The sequence below is a fragment of the Rhinolophus sinicus genome, linkage group LG04 (assembly GCF_036562045.2).
Source record: "Rhinolophus sinicus isolate RSC01 linkage group LG04, ASM3656204v1, whole genome shotgun sequence".
Lineage (NCBI taxonomy): Eukaryota > Metazoa > Chordata > Mammalia > Chiroptera > Rhinolophidae > Rhinolophus > Rhinolophus sinicus.
This window is the reverse complement of record NC_133754.1, coordinates 70,619,922-70,635,990: the sequence shown is the minus strand read 5'-3', so window position 1 is coordinate 70,635,990 and position 16,069 is coordinate 70,619,922. Positions and strand designations below refer to the sequence as shown.

The following is a 16,069-nucleotide window of genomic DNA, read 5'->3' as shown; positions in this document are numbered from 1 at the left end:
AAAGTGATACAGCAGAACTAGTAAAGGAGACCATTGTTGGAGTGACGCTCTTGCTCATCCCCACCATTGCATTGGGATAGACACCTGTGTATGATGATCCCAGAAAAATAAGTGCATACTAACTGATCTCTAGCATTTTCTTTCCCATATCTTTTCCTTCAAAGCCCCAGGTCTGGCAAATCATAATCTAAGAAGTGTCTAACATGGCTTCTCTTTGGGAAGTGAAGAGGAAAATACGAACCTGTAGATATGTTTTATACACGAAGTTGGTGACTGGTTTTTCTGATACCTGGGTTCCTTAATTACAGGGCTTACAGGTCAAAAAGATAAGCTATTTGAGGAGCATAACTATTTGAAAGGGGAAAAAGTCACACTGGACCACAGATTTCCATTAAAAGCAGACATATTAGAAAGATGGACCAAGAGTACAAAACTAGTTTAATGAAACGTTCTAATAGTTATTAGGAAGAGATTAGCGATATGTCTATGAGCAAGAAAACATGGTAAAAGACCAAGCACAAAAATTAGGCATAATTTCTTTTGAAAGAATGAACAAAATACATGGACTAAACATCGGAAAACATTAAAAATTAAAGAATGGATTCATGCATTAGAAGTTTAGATTGAGGAGATCTTCTAGAATGGGAGTTGGGAAATTTTTTATATACATGGCCAGACAAATTTTAGGTTTTGTAGGCCACACATGGTCTTTCTCATCTATATCTATATCTATATCTATATCTATATCTATATCTATATCTATATTTATTTCTATATCTCTATCTATCTATCTATCTATCTATCTATCTATCTATCTATCTATGTATCTATCTAATAAAACAATGAATTAAAAATGTAAAAAACATTCTGGCCATACAAAAACATAATTCAGGCCAATTTGACCCCTAGTTTGCTGACCTCTCAAGTATAAGGAAGAAGAAGAGCAAATTGAGTAGAAAATATAAATGACCATTCTAAAATACATATGGAAATGTAAAGGAATAATAATAGCCAGGAAACTACAGAAGAATAAGAGCAGAAAGGGAGACATCCCAAATCAGCTATCAGGACTTATTATAAAGTTAAAGTAACTAAGAAACAAGTGTTTTGGGGGTAAAATAAATAAATGAATAAATAAATAAATAAATAAATCCCACAGTTTTCTACATAATAGAATGGAGAGCTTAGAAATAGAGTCATTCATTTATAGAACTTTGATATAGACAGAGGTAGGGCAAAGAGGAACTCTTTAATGTATAAAACTAGACAAAAAATAGTTCATATGGATGAAGAAAAAATTGGATTCCTATCTCACAGGAAAGACTAGGATAAACAAACCAAAGGAAGGAGAAGAAGAAAAAGGAAATGGAAGAATAGAAGTGGAGAAACTCAACATTATCTTTTAAACTCTTAGAAAAAAAATTTTTTGCATATCGTTTAGATCCATGGTAGTGAAATATTTCCCAAGTAGGATTTAAAAGGCACAGTCTTAAAAAAATAAAAAGCATTATCTTAAACAAGAAAAGATAGATATATTTGTTTATATTAAAATTAAGAACATTTATTCACTGAAGGACATCTTTATGAAAGTGAAAAGACAGTTACAAGTCATAGAAGATATTCATGATACGGAAAATCAGCAAAGGATTAGCATCAAGGATATGTGAAGAACTCCATAAACTATTAAGAAAAGTACAAATAGAAAAGTGGACTTCCCTGAAGAGAAAAACATATGGCCAGCCGTCATATGTGATCAATAAAATACAAATCAAAACAACAATAAAATACTATCTTACACCTCTTTTACAGTGAAAATATAAAAATTGCATGATACAAGTTTTGGAGCATGGGTTTACATTTACCTACATATGACCCAGTAAGTTTTGCAACCAAGAGAAACTTCTGCACATATACATCAATAGAGATGTACAGAAATATTCACAGCAGCACTGTTCACAATACCAAAAACCTAGAATCAATTCAAAAGCACAGTATAAAAAACTGAATAAACAAATAGCATTGTTTACAGCACCAAAGTCACAGATGAATCTTTACTGCAGAATATTAAGCAAAAGAAAATGTTCCAGATGATAACTCACAGCCTGATACACTTTCTATAAAGTTAAAGCAAGCAAACAAACAAACAGAAAACTAATGGTTAACAACATACTTTTCAGGAATATATCTAGATGCATTAACACTATGTAAAAAAGAAAGCAATGGAATGGGGAGCACGAAATTCAGGATGACGTTTATCTCCACTGGGGAGAAGCAGGGGAATGGAATGGGGTTGAAATCATATGGCAAAATGTAGGCTAAATGTCAAGCCCTCACCTGTGTTTGGGATGCTGTGCTCACAGATATTTATTTCATTATTACAAATAACCAGTAAAATAAAATCAGGGCATATACGGGCAATGATGAGTGTGTTATGTACCAATGATGAAGGCGAATCTATAAACCAGCTACTGCTCCTGAGGTCCAATTTTAAAATGTTGTTAGAGCACATATCACTTTTCTCAACTTTTCAAATAAAAGGAACTAATTTTCTATATTATTCAGAAAATAAGTAAATTGGAACTGCAAACTAATCTCTGGTGTGGAAGAATCATCAGTTTACATTTGCTAGGACAAATGGCCAGTTACTTCTAAGCAATATTTTAAAAATGTTTTCAACTTTAGCTGACAGAATATTAATACATAGACTCCTCTACTTCTGAAAGCTGTTCTGAGTCCACCAGTTCCATTAGCCTAAGGACACTAAAGTTGTTCAGGCTTGTGAGGGAGTCTTGAAAAGTGATAAAACAAGGCCTATTCTTGCCTTTCCTGACATAAATTTTACTTGAGTCTTTTCACCAAATAAACCAGATTCATTTTTATTAAATACCTGTTGAGGTATCTAACCATTTTTTATAATCTCCCCAAATGTTCTACATCTGGTAATTTCTCAGCTATCTACATTCCTAGCCCTATCACTCAGTTTTATGTTTTGCAGATTTGAGAAAAGCCTTGGAGATTATCCATGACATGACAAAAATTTCATCAGTACTATATTTATCGTGCTTAACTTGAAGCCATCAACAAACTCCTAGCTGAATTAATGTTAGTTTGTATACAGTAATGGTGTTGACTTTCTAGTCCTGAAAGTCTTTCAGTTCTAAAGTGATAACAGAAATTATTTCAGATATTTATTTTGTTGCTATTCATGACTGTCCTGTATTCTTGCTCAATTGGGAATTGAAGAATACTTTTCTTAATAACTAATTAATGCAGACATTTGTATGTATGTCAGATTAAAAGATGCAAAAATAGCAGGTTCGTATATGTGTTTATATGAAATCATTAAACATATATAAGATTTCTTTCTAAAATAAATTTACTTAGCTCAATATAAAGAAAAATTCTATGGAAGCATACTATGGGTATTTGGAGATTATAGCAAAGTCATGAAGGTGAAAAATGAATGGATGCTGAAGCGTGGTTGACATTGCTTCTTGTGAGAGAACAGGCATAGATACTTTGGTCATTAATTGTTTGCTTTCTTTATTTTCTTCTGAGCAAATTGTATTATAAGGTCCTTAGATTCTATGAAATATCAATGGTTCTTTAATAGATAAAAAGTGTTTAAGGATCAAGAGAAAAGCATTTAATGACTTTTAGGTTACTAAGATAATCTGGTCCCTGCTTCATAATAATATTAATAACTTATTTAGTGTATATCGTATGTTAGACCCAATTCTAAGAACTTTACGTGTCTTAACTCATTTATTTAACCCTCACTCCGATAAGTGACTTGTGTCTAAAATATAATAATAACTGTTACAGCTTGATAATAAAAAGACAACTCTGAAAATTGGGTAAAGGATCTGCATAGACATTTCTCAAAAGAATTTATATAAATGCTGAATGGCTATTTTCATTTTATAGATGAAACAAGAACACAAGGACTAAAGAGATTGCCCTTGGTGACAGACTCAGGATTTGAACCTATACAAACTGGTTAGGATTTGAACCTGTATATAATCTCTACATGATGACTATCTCGTGTCATTATCTTTCTTGTGATATTAAATGCTTTTTCAGAATTCAGGACAATATTCCTCCAGAAGAATAGAAGTATTGCTGCCTTAACAAGCTGCATTATTTTTAATAGAAACCAACATTATGCTTAAACCAAGATACATTTTTTTAACAGACATGACAAAAGGTTGGTTTAGAGTTATTCAGTTCTTAAAACTTAGTCGGTTTTACTGGCATGTGGTGGCACTGATATCTGTTTCCTTGCCTGACAATTTACCTTTGCACCTGTACGAAGCTGTTAAGGCTCTGGCTTCAGAAATACAATCCAACAGTGAGCAGAAGGGATGCTGGTCTCTTAACAATAATTCTGAGTCACCAACTTCCTGCATCAGAGAAGCAAAAAGAAAGAGAATTTACTTTTTTCTAGCAAGCGTGGAACAAGTCCAAAACCAATTTCTCAACTGCAAAGAGTTAGTTTATGGGTGTCAATAAAAAGAATATCTTTGGGCAATGACCTCTCTCTCTCTCTCTCTCTCTCTCTCTCTCTCTCTCTCTCTCTCTTTCTGTCTCTCTCTCTCTTTCCTCGTCCTTCCCTTTCTTTTCCTCTCTTCCTCTCTCTGGTTTACAGACATTTAGGAAACTATTGTTTTGACCCATCAACACGTAATACTGCAACTGAGTAATTATGGAATACATGGAATAAGAAATTTTCACAAGGAGAGTGATTCACTGCAAATTACTAAACGTGAATTTTGAATAACTCTATACATAGCGGTAAGAATAAAAAATATGTGCTGTTATTTTAGCTAAAGTTAGAGTGGTCATTCATCTCTATGATTCACGTTATAAATTAAGCTCAGCGGAGTTTTTTTCCTAGTGGTTTAACATTGTGTCAGGACGAGCAATAAGAAGGTAATTGTCTTGGTCAGAATTATAATAAAAATATAATATTTACTATTGACACCAAAATTAAACTGGGTAAACTTACTTGATTGTGCCATTCACGTTAGTCTCCTTTTGTATGCTCTTAATAAGAAAGCATCTGGCAAATGAACACCTGAGTGGCAGAAAGGTAGCAGGATGGAATAATAGCTCTTCATAGTGTGTAATGAGCTGCACTGAAACAACCTTTTTCAGATCATGAAACCTTTTGATTATTCCCAAATAATTAGTGCTGCGAAGCCCCATTAAGTTAAGTTATCGTTTTCATTCACCTGCATTAAAAAGAGCATAAAGGGAAAACTCATGTCGCTTGGCTTACGATCAGGTGTCAGAGATGGTTATCAGTTTATAGCTTCTCTAAAACCACGATGATTATGCTCTTATAGTGAAGTGCTTTATACTCATCTCTGAGTACCTCGGGGTTTTCTATGACATCACATCTTCTCAAAATTGTAGATACAAAGATCTGTTATTTCTTTCCCATCAAGTTTTACTTGCCTATTAGATTGTTAGTGCACCTGTGCATTTCTTTAGTAGCGTCCCTTGACTACAGTTTTATAGATGATGGAACTGTTGGATTTGTAAAACAGATTTCTGAAGTTCCTATAAGACATTATTTAGTAAGAATCTATCAAATTGTACTTAAAAGCCTCAAAGAGTTAATCAAGCCATACTTATGTACAGTTAACATGGCAGCATGGCCAGTCGGTCAGTATGGTTTACTGGTGACTAAGGTTATTGATACTTCGAAATAAGGACAGGAGTCTATTTAACTAGAGTGTGTCTCAGCACTACCTTCAACTACATTTAATTATTTGATGAAATGCTATACTTAAACTGTATATTTTGGATGAATCATTGGAAATATGTTGATTTTTACCTGGTGATTTTAATTTAATATGTGAAACATTTTGAGAAATCCAAAAATATGGGTTTAGAAAAGACAGCACCAATAATCTGCAAAATATAAATGTTCTTAATGCATTTATCACGTATTGAACTAAATGCTCTTTTCCTCCATTGTACTATCCACAAAATGGGCCGAGAAATATAGAATATTAAACATATATCCTCATTTTACAGATGAGGAAATTGATGCGTGGCATATACAAAAGCAAGTTGTATCAGATTGTACAGATATTTCAGTCTTCTTTCTGGTACTCTTAAGTTAAATTCTAAATGTAAGGGACAGACACTTTGGATGTTTCTGTTTACATTAGTTTATTGCACTCATTGCTTTGCATTATTTCATGCACATATGCCCCTAGACTGGAAACTTTTTGAGAGTAGGAATTGCATTGCTATTTCTTTTTCATAGGTTCACCACAATGAATTTGGTAGCACATGTGTTCAATGAGCATTTGTTAAATTTATGAATAAACATTCTAAAATATTATGATTGCTATCTCATCATAAAAGCAAAGACTAAAAATCAGAAGATAAATGACTTCAGTTATAAGATATACAAAACAAACTGTCTTTCTAGACATTTAGTATATCAAATTATACAACAGCTAAAATAATGCAACAGCTCAGTCTTCCCTATTAGCTGCTTTTCTCTCTGGTAGAATGAAAACACTGTGACTCTTGACAGCCTTTGAAAGTATTTCTTATATTTTTTTGCTATATCTTTTATCATGGGATAGGAGACTTCTTCTCCTTTCTGACAGTTACCTTCAATCTCTTTGTTTAGTTGTACATGACAAAATGGACTTTACACAGAGGAGTCAAAGAGATTATTTGGGAAAAGGGAAATGTTTACTCATTTTGTTTTCTGATGCCCTGATGAAATTTAACTGTGAGATAAACACCGAAAGAACACTTTTAGTGTTCAGTTCTTAATTTTAATGCATAGGTATTGAAAAAAACAGCATTTGGCTCTTTTATCTCACCCTTATTGACTTTACTCTCATTATACCCATTCCTTTTCTGTTATTTCACATTCTTTCTTATTGTCTGTTGGCGGCAACTTTATTCATTTTTATTTTTTGACATAAACCTTCTGATTCCTAATTGTTTTCCTTCCCTGTCTATTAATAGTTTTTCTTGACAGTCCTGTGGGATAAATGACAGTTTTGTAAAATAAATGTTTCACACACAGCAGTAGTTGGAGAAATATTGCTTGAAGTAAATACTTATAAAGACCTAAAACTTTTAGGCAGATGAAAATGATTTTGTTTGGAAAATTGTATAATGTACATTGGAAAATGTCTATTCAGAAAGTACTTTTTCTTGACGTTCTTAATCTGTCCAGATAAGAATACCACCCATTTTTATAACACAGGAGAAAAGCTCTGTACAAATTGCTAATAGGCTACCACAGGAATTGACCAAACCACAGGAACACCCAACACATTTCATTATAAATTTCACAGTCAGTGCTCAGTGACTGTGTTGACTAGTTGACTTATTGTGCTTATTTGTTACTCATTCTCAGTTTCCTTTTATTCAACATGAAATAGTACATTGCTTTCTTCATTTTTTTATTGAGTATAAAATTCTCAAAACTGGCTATCTAATGGAATAGATAGCTGGAAGTTTTTATTTTCGAGTGTTATAAAATGTCACACTTTCCCAGGTTTATAGAGTTTTAATAATTGGTTTTGTAATGTTGCTAAGAACTTTCCCACAGTTCATTAATGCAGGCAGGTTTCTACTTCTTCTTTCCTTTCCTCAACTTAATTAAGATAGGTCCATACTGAGAATGGAAGAGAAAGACCACAGTCTTGTTTACCAGCACAGTAACTTAACCATAAGCCAACACTAATCAGGAACATTAACTGTAAAATAATACAGCTGGAAACCTCACAGAATATCTCACCAACGGAGCATGACATCTCTTTTAAGATCTGGAACATACTTCTTAGATGGGGGTGGCTTAGCATTTTCACATGTGAACATATAGTGCAATTTCCTCTCTAGTACAAATTTCCTCTAACTCATTCTTTACATTATTCCCTGGCATAACCATTTTAAGTTCTAATTAAGTAAAAATCCTGCAGTGACTTGCCATCACATGACTTCTTAGCTGGACACATATGATTTTGCAGGTAAGGACCCAAGCCTCATCTCTTGACATTTGACCTCATTTAGTCTATGTAGCATCAGACTGAGCTTACTTACTGTAACTTTGCACAGTCTGTTCTCTTTGCCTAGATTTCCTCCTCTCCTTTTCTGTGTGGTGAATTTTTGCTAATTTGCAGCTCAAATATTGACGTCACTGTGAAGCCTTTCCTTTTTTTTTCAATGCAGAATTAGTCACTTCTGTTTTTCTATCACCGTATATATACCCCTTATAGCATCACATTGTCACAATTGGTCATTTGCCTGTTGCTACCTACAAAGGGTAGAGGTTAGAGCTTAAACTTAGTCTAGCCCCAAGTATAGCCTGCATATTATGAAGGCTCCTCAATATTTAATGGATATTGTTATTTTTTTACCTCTTATTATTTTTTATTTTATTACCATTTGTTTTGGTATAATTTCATGAACTAGTACTCTCATATCTGGGATGCTTTCCTTAAATAATTTGACTAAGTAAAATAATGTATAATTTGGGATGACTTTTTGTCTTAATAACTTGAAGTTGACATGTGAGCATAGAATTTAAAAAAGAGAGAGAAAGGATGATAAACAATAATTATGACTGTGATTGTGGATTATATTTTACATTCCATATGGAAGAGTCATAAGAGGCATCAATTCCCTAGAGAAGCCATACAATTTTTTTTTTCCCCCTAGTGGTCAGGAATCTTGAAAGTCACAAAAGTCTTCTCACGGATCAAATAAAATATTTCTTGATGAAGTTTAATATTGTTTCTTGGTTCAGTCCTCAAGGGTTATTGACAGTGGCTGAGTCTCATCAATCAAGTAACAGATCACAAATACTATTTATTGAATTCTTACTACATGGTCATCACTGTAATTACAAAATTGGAAAACATATGATGTATAAGATATCATGATTGTTCTTTTGCAATTTCCATTTCCTTAAGATGAAAAAATCATTTGTTAATTAATCCAAAAATATTTACTGAGAATTTGATTTGTTCTAGGGACTGAGCATGGGACTAGGGTTACAGGAAGAAGACTTGATCTCTGTAAAAAAAAACATAAAATAGAGTTTATCCTCTCCGAAAATGTACCCTTCCTATTATAAACAGTTGCGCTAAAGTGTCATGAGTTTTGTTTGAAGTCTGGATTCTGACCATATTCTATGGCTTCAGTAGAAGTCACAAGTGTTAGAGTAACATTGATTGTTGCATGCATCAGTGATCTTTTGCCACAATAATACTATATAACAAACACCTGCAAAATTCAGTAGATTAAATTAAGAACCATTTACTATTAGTCTCAAATTTATGGGTAAGTTGGTTCTGCTAAGCTGGGTTCAGTAAGGCTTATTCGTGTTTCCTTGGTTAACTGTGGGTTTCAAATGCAGGAGGTAGGAGAGAATAGGCTGATTTTGGTTAAACAGATGATGAACTGATAGACATGACCACAGAATCAATAATCACTGGCTATCTAACGCAACGGATAGCCAATATGAGTATCCTTGTAACAAATGAGCCTTTTAGGGCAAAGATGGAGGCTATAGAAATATAAAGAACCAACCCATATTACAAATCTACGCCCAGAGTTCATGTCTACACTACAGTAATAATGTCTCTCCGCTCCAGCTGCTGCCTTTAAGTGGTGGTTTTGAAAGGATGACTTCCCATTATCACACTTAGTTGAAGGGCCATCATGCCTAGAAGGCCTGAGTTATTGACATTTTTCAAATTACATCCTGTTGTAGATTTGAATCCTCTCAAAAAGACATGTTGAAGTCCTACCCCTCAATACTTCAGGAAAGTCCTTTTTTGAAAATAGGGTCATTACAGATGCAATTTGTTAAGACGGTCGTGCTACAGTAGGGTAGACCATTCAGTATGACTGGTGTCCTGATCAAAAGAAGAAAGAGAGACAGAGGGAGAGAATGCCACATGAAGACACAGGAAAACACAGGGAGAAGATGCCCATGGGATGAGAGAGGCAGAGATTAAAGTGAGGCATCTACAAACTGGAGAACAGCAAAGATGGATAATTATGGCCATAAACTAAGAGGGAAGCATGGAACAGAATTTTCCTCAGAAGCCTCAGAGAAAACCAACTCTGCTGACATCTTGAATGCAGATTTCTAGACTCCAGAACTGTGAGGGAATACATTTCTGTTGTTTTAACACATTCAGCTCGTGGTAGTTTGTTAAAGCAGTCCTAGGAAACTAGTATAGATTTTAGACCCAGTAAGTGGAGTGTTACTCTAACAAATACCTAAAATTGTGGAAGTGGCTATGTAATTAGATAATGGGTAGAGGCTGGAATAATTTTGAGGTGCGTGATAGAAAAAGTGTAGATTACCTTGAAGGGAAATTGGCTGTGGAGAAAGTTTCTATTGTCTTAGAGAATACATATAACATATATTTCACGAACAGAATGTTATTAGAAATATGGAGGCAAAGATGCTTCTGGTGGGGTCACAGATAAAAATGAAGAACATGTTATTGAAAAATGAAGGAAAGATAATGTTTGTTAAGAAGTGGCAGAGAACTTGGCAGAATTGTGTTCTGCTGTTCTGTGGTAGAAAGTAGAATTTGTAAGTAATGAACTTGAATATTTAGCTACAGTGATTTACAAGCAATATGTGGAAAGTTCAGCTTGGTCTGTCTTTGCTGCTTATAATAAAACATGAGAGGAAAGAGATACACTGAAGAATAAACTCTTAAGTAAAAAGGAATCAGAACTGGATGTTTTGGAAAAATTTCTGCCTATCTAGGTTGAGTGTTCTGGTAACAGGGCCAAGGGTGTGGCTGAACAACCTTTTGCTAAAGAAATCAAGAGTGTGATTCCTTGGACCAATAAACGATCTCAGGAGAAGCCAGGGATAGACATGCTGGTATCCAGGAAGGATCTGGGGAAAGCCCTTTTAGCTAATGGTATGGATCCATTTAGAAGACCAACATCCACAGAAAACTAACAAGGTTTTTAAGAATTGTATAACAGCACAAACACTTGCTACCCTGAACTGAAAGGGACAGAGATGAAATGAAGGAAGAATGGCTCTGAGGGCAGAGCCACAGAGGTAGAGGCCACTGCCTCCACAGTTCTAGAGGGCAGGAGTGGCACAGAGAGCTAACGGGGTAGAACTACCCCCAGTGGCCCCAGAGAACAGAACATCAGGCCACAGGAAATCATTCTCAGACCTTGAAACCCAATGAACTTTGCTCTGTTTGGGTGCAAACTTGCTTTAGATCAATGGCTCTCTTTTTCCTACCAATTTCCCTAGTTTGGAATGAGAATGTTTACTCTATACCTATCCTACCACTGTATTTTGGAAGCAGGAGACCTGTCTGGTTTCATAGGTCCACAGATAGAGAGGCATTTTGCCTCAGAATCTAACATTCCGAATCTGACCCCTACTTGATTTAAATGATGATATCTGGTACTTTTTTAGTTGGCTGTATTCAGATTAGATTTTGGACTTGAGTCGTTGATGCAATGTGTTAAGACTTTTGAGGATGTCAGGATGAAATGAATGCATTTTGATTATGAGAAGGACATGAATTTTGGGGAGCCGTGAGGCAGACACTGATGGGTTGAATTGTGTCTTCCAAAAGATATGTTGAAGTACTAAACTTCATTACTTTGGAATGTGACCTTATTTGGAAATAGGAACATTGCTGATACAATTAGTTAATATGAGGTCATACTGCGGTCATGTGGACACTTAATTCAATATGACTAGTGTCTGTATAAGGAGAGAGAGACACAGAGAAGAGAATGCCATGTGAAGACATAAAGGAACACAGGGAAAAAAGACCATGAGAAGACAGAGTCAAAGATTGGAGTGATGCATTTACAATCAAGGAATGACAAGGATTGTCAATAACTTCCATAAACTAGGAGAAAAGCATGGAACAGATTCTCCCTCATAGCTCTCAGAAGAAGCCATTCCTGCTGACACATTGATTTCAGATTCCTGGCCTCAAGAACCATTAGGAAATACATTTCTGTATTTTAAGGCATGCAGTGTGTGGAAGTGGGTTTGGAATTGGGGAAGAGGAGAGCTGTTTTGGTCATGGTACTAGTGTCTGAAGCTCCCAGAACTAGAACCGCCATTTGCTCTCTCTCTCTTCTATGATCAGCTCTCTAGGTATGGCATAGCTTTTAAAAATTCTCAAAAGTCACATTTTATTTAGACCACTCTCCTAGGACTATTGGAGCTACTTACTGTACACCTGTGTTTCTAAAAGAACCACCCCAACAATTCCAGGGTGATTGGTCTATCCTATTTTCACTGTGACATGCATGGTTGCTATTCTGTCTTTAAAATCACACATTTAATCTCTGAGGACCCTGGTAAGGCCACTTGCTAACTATCTAGCCAAAGAATTCTACCTTTGAGACTTTGAGCAAGTCTCACCTCCTCTTGCATTCCCTTAATCACCATAGGCTCTGTAGATTGCTTCTCTTCTCTCTTTTGGCCATAATTACAAGTACCCGCCAGAGAGCTTGCTGGCCTATCTTGTTCTCTAGTTATCATTGGGGATTTGGATTCTTGCCTTACAACCACTGTTAAGCTTTTACTTCTTTTTATATTCTCAGGATACCTAGCACATTGCAAGGAACATACTGCCGCGGTTAACTTGCTGATTAACTGATTCTTGACCTTTCATCAGAGAAGTAGTTGCATAAATTCATGGAGATTTTTTTCAGAGGTTCATTGGTGGTGGGTTGTGGGAGGAGGTGGGGTGTGAATAAAAGAGAGGAAAAACATTACACAGAGCTAGTGAGGCTGCTGTGTCTATTCCGCCAGTACTGCCGGCCCCAGCCATCCATTAAAGGTTCTGGAATGATTACCATTAGAGTCACCTCTCAATGATTTTTGAGAGATGCTGAATTCTAACTAGCAGATGGGAAATCTAACACATTGGGAAGCTGGGACAAGAGACATGTTATGTATTAGTATTAACTGTTTATTCCCGTCATAAATCATAGGGCCCAGAGGGACCTGAAGTGGGGGAGAGGGGTTTCAGGCATGGAGGAGATGCCTGATGAAAGGTGTCTCATGTGGGGCGGCCTGCAGGGTCTCTGCTCCCGCTCCCCACATAAGAACGCAAGATATGGTGAGGCCAAAAAGGAACACCCACGGAGCCATGGATAAGGGAGTCATACCACTATAGTCTTGCTGGCGGCTGGGTTGGAGACACAGGAAACAGGAGCCACACGATCTGCAACCCTCACTCCGCCGCTTGCTGGCTCAGCCACCATCTTCTTGCTAGCCCCCATTTTTTGGTTAGCGTAGCCACGGCAGTTATATTAGTGGCCAATGGCTCACTGGTTACAGCTGACAGCCAACTAGCCACAGCTGATGGCCATCCAATCAGAGTTGATGGCCATTTACTACTTGAGCCAGCACCTTTCCACATGAGGCCAAGAGCCTGGAAACTGCACTTGGGGGCTCTGTCCCTACAAAAGCATCTTCCTTTGCTCTGGTGGGGGGGGCTTTCAATGACAGGAAGCCATTTAGAAGCCTCAAGGGAGAAAGGTTAATCAGCAAAAGGTAGAATAATAAGAGGGACAACAGATTTTTCCAATTTCTTAAGACTGATCTGTGGTGGGAAAATTGGGGCATTCATAATGAAAACAATTTTCTTTTCCCATTGTGGTCCCTCATAATCTTGACGGGGGTCGGGGGGAAGGGAATGCATGTCTGGATTTCTGCTTCATTTGTGAAAGCTTTTACATTACAGAAAATATAGTCTGAATACTTTCTTTTCTTTTAACGAAGCCCTGGGGAGCTTTTCACAGAAGCAATTATAAACATCTTCAGCTTTGATTCACTCTTCTGCAATATTTTGGTTTTAAATCAGACACTCAAGTCCTCCATAAAAACAGCAAGCAAATTTCACAACCACAAATATATATTTAAAATCTAAATGTCCTCAAATGATATTAGAATAAATCAGGATTAGCCTCATTTCTTATGCAAAAAAAAAACACACACCCTATAAATTATGAATATATTTTGATTTGGAATTATTAAATGACTTTTAAGCAAATCACAGTATTTTTATACCAACATGAAACGGTACTATAAGAAAGTACTTTTTGAGGGTTCAGTGAGCGAGAGCTTTCCGGATGGAGAATAAGAACATTTCCACATGCCACCTTACCAGGCTCCAGGCTCCGTGAGGACAGGAGCAATTTTGTTTAGAACTTTACCTATGTGTCTCTTCATTTGGCTGTCAATTCATGTCCTTTAACATCCTGAAGAGAACCAAAGTTTTGCACCCCCAAAAGTACCTTTTGGGATATTGATTTTAAGATGGTTATTTAGAAACAAAAGACTCAGAAAGAACCTTTGTCCCTCCCCCTTTCCTAGCTAAGAGATTCAGATGGAAAGGCCTCCTTCAGGAGGGGATCTTCGCACAATCACTTGAGCATCAGGGAGAAGGATCCGAGTAGGGGCCCATTAGCTCGATTCCTTACTTTGTCCCATTGTTTCTGGGCTGTCTAGCAGAACTTGGTTTACAACAGTGTTCTGCTGTCTTGTCTGCCTGTAAACTGCCTATTTCCCCTTTGAAATCCCAGACTCCTGCCCCGCTTCCCTTTCTCCTTTGTCCAAAATGGCATATAAACCTCAACTGTCCAATGCTTCTTTGGGGTTTTCATATGCTTATGGATTGCTAAATGTACATTCACATAATAAACTTTGGACATTTTTTTCCTGTTTTTTTAAAAAAATACAGTACTTTTTTCGCACCAATGTTTCTCTTCCTGTTTAAATATGAAGGAAAATTATATCTTTGAAAGAGCAGGTAACCCGTGAATTATTAACACTGCTTGTCAAGAAAAATATCCAGTGACTTTGTTGCCAGAGATTGAAAGGGTCCTTGTATCATCTCAGGAAAGCATTCCAGGATGTAGAAATATTAATCAATGCAAACAAAGCCAAGCGAGCCGAGGATTTATTAAAAGAAAGAAAATAGTACAGCGCTATCTCAAGATAGCGTGAGAGTGGGCAGGCCAGGAAAAAGGGCAACTGTACCGAAGAACACAAACATTTAGGATTGTATTTGAATGAGGCCTCAGAATATTCAGGGAAGGCATTACAGGCATTCCTAGGGCATTCCCGGGGCGGATCCTTGCTGTTGATGACCTCTCCTTCCAGTCGGGAAGTGGGATTCCCTTGTAGGAACTATCACTGCGACAAAGGAGGCAGAGATTTCCCGCTGCCTGCAATGCTAATAGTGTTATCATCCCTTAAGATTGGCTGTAGCTGCACGTTTTCTTGGGAATGATCTCATCTCATCTTTTCTGTTGTTTTCCTCACTTCCTCCTTCCCTTCTTCCCCTGGCCCCGTTCTTTCTGCCTACAGTAACAACTTCAGGTTTGGATTGCTCAGAAGTCCTCTCATGAGGTTAAGGACTCTGGAATTGAAGGCCTCTGAGCTAAAGGGATTTTAGTATTTGCCCCGGTTTATTTGTTTTATGAAAACTGTGGGTTGACACAAAACTGCTTAAGCAAGATAGGGAATCTGCAATTTTCAAACCCCAGGTAGATAAGATATTCTATGTCCTTGGAATAGCTATGGTGAGCAGCAGGCCCTTTGACAGTCAATCATTTTATCCTGTTGATGCCCTGTTACCTTGTAACCACCTTAACTATTTTCCTAGATACTACAAGAAATTAGAAAATAACACCAACCGTTTCTTCTATGGTAATAGTCAACCATCAGCTGAGAGACAAAAGAAATTTTATTTGAAAACTTCTTAGAGGTCTTTAATGGCCTAATTTAAAATATTGTACGGGTGATCACTAAGAACATTAATGTGTCTTGCTTTAGAAATTATAAAATGGCATGTAAATGCCTAATAGAGAGGATTCTTCAATGCTTCGGCCCCTCTGCTAATGTCCCAGTACTGATGCTAAGCAGGCAGGCCGCTTCACGCTCAAGCAAGGCGGCTCACTGGAAGAATCACTCCTGGCTACTTTGTAAACTTAATACAATTCTTTCTATTTGCTTGACATTTGCTTTTGACACCACAACCAGTTTCTTGTCCTG

At 36.5% G+C, this 16,069-nt stretch overlaps 1 long non-coding RNA gene across 1 annotated transcript in view; it reads right to left on the bottom strand.

Moving 5' to 3' along the window:
• Positions 1–4,285: 4,285 nt before the first annotated feature.
• Positions 4,286–16,069, bottom strand: part of LOC141571043 (uncharacterized) — a 141,757-nt gene continuing 129,973 nt past the window's right edge. The window contains exon 6 of the long non-coding RNA XR_012495534.1: positions 4,286–4,403. This is a non-coding gene — a long non-coding RNA (uncharacterized LOC141571043). The remainder of the gene's footprint in view (positions 4,404–16,069) is intronic.